Source organism: Oratosquilla oratoria, chromosome 33 (genome assembly GCF_046742065.1).
Source record: "Oratosquilla oratoria isolate Oo_2021 chromosome 33, ASM4674206v1, whole genome shotgun sequence".
NCBI classification, from domain to species: domain Eukaryota; kingdom Metazoa; phylum Arthropoda; class Malacostraca; order Stomatopoda; family Squillidae; genus Oratosquilla; species Oratosquilla oratoria.
In genome coordinates, this window is record NC_134809.1 from 14,783,418 (window position 1) to 14,785,319 (window position 1,902).

Genomic DNA, 1,902 nt, shown 5'->3' on the forward strand with positions numbered 1-1,902 from the left:
TTATTTTCTTTCCGTGTCCTCTTGTATTTCTGTCATCCCATTTTATCAGATTCTCTCTATCAGTAATTTCTATGCCTTTCATGATTCTGTAAATAGCTATCAAATCTCCTCTCTCTCTTCTTTGCTCTACTGTCTGTAGTTTAAGTTTTTGTAGTCTCTCTTCATATGATAGTTTTGAGAGTGTTGGTGCCAGTTTTGTAATTGCTCTTTGTATTCTTTCAAGTTTTTTTATACATTTTTTTGTACTTGGTGACCATATCGTTGCTGCATATTCCAATCTTGGTCTTATCAGGGTGATTAGGATTTTCCTCACCATTTCTTCATCCAGGTATGTAAATGCCACTTTGATTGTTCTTATTAAATTATAAGTTTCTCCAAAAATCTTATTTATATGTTTCTCAGGTGACATATTATTCATAACAATGACTCCCAGGTCCTTCTCATTTTCTACTTTTTTTATTCCTTCTTCTCCCAAATTATATGATCCTGTTATTCTGTTTTTGCTTTTTCCAAATTCCATTATACTACACTTTTTTGTATTGAACTCCATCTCCCACTTCCTACTCCATTCTTGTACTTTATTTAGATCTCTCTGTAGTGATTCACAATCTTCTTCAGTTTTCACTCTTTTCAGTAATTTTGCATCATCTGCAAAGAAGCTCATATAGCTTTCAATTCCTTCATCCATATCATTAATATATATAGCAAACATTATTGGGGCCAGAACTGTTCCCTGCGGGACACCGCTTATTACTTCATTCCATTTTGAGTGCTGATCTCTTATCACTACTCTCATTTTTCTTTCTTGCAAAAAGTCTTCCATCCAATTTAGCAATTTACCTTGTATTCCTCCTTCATATTCTAATTTCTTAAGCAACTTCTTATGTGGTACTTTGTCAAAAGCTTTTTTTAGGTCTAGAAATGCACAATCAGCCCATCCATCTCTTTCTTGTATTATATCTATTAGTCTTGAATAGAAACATATTAAATTGGTGACGCATGATCGTCCTTGTCTGAATCCAAATTGCCTTGGATTTAGTACGTTGTTTTTTTCCAAGTATTTTACCCATCTACTTTTGATAATTCTTTCACATATTTTTGCTATTGTACTTGTTAGAGAGACTGGTCTATAGTTGGTAGGTTCTTCTTTATTTCCTCCTTTATATATAGGTACTATATTTGCTTTTTTCCAATCTTCTGGAACTTTTCCTTCTTTTAAGGAACTGCTTATTATGCTATGTATTTTGTCTGCCAGTTCATTCCTGCATTCTTTCAGAATCCAGTTTGCTATTTCATCTGGCCCATGCGATTTTCTGACATCAAAATTACCCAAGTGTGTCAATATTTCATTCTTTGTTACTTCTATTTCTTCCATAGGGGGGACTTTTTCCTTCCACTCAATCTCTTCAGGTTGTATATTTTCCCTTGTAAACACTGATTTAAAATGTTTGTTCATAATTTCTGCCATTTCCATTTCCTCAGTGTATTCAACTCCTCCTTGTCTTAATTTCTCTAAGTCTTGTTTGTTTTTCAGTTTATTGTTTACAAATCTGTAGAATAGTTTTGGTTGATCTTTACACTTTTCTATAACATCTTTTTCATATTTTCTTTTTTCCTCTCTGCACTTTTGTACATATTCATTTCTATAACCAGTATATATTTTCCATTTTTCAGGTCTTCTGTCTTTTTTCCATCTGTTCCAGGCTTTGTCTCTTTTGTCCTTTAACTCCCTACAACTTTTGTTGTACCAGCATTTTACATATTCTTTTTCTTGTTTTTGTCTTGGGACATACTTTTCCACTCCTTTTTTGTAAATTTTTGTCAAAATATTCCATTTCTCTTCCACTGTTGTTTCTTCTTTGTATATTTCTTCCCAGTTTTCTTGTTGGAAGAATTCTCTTA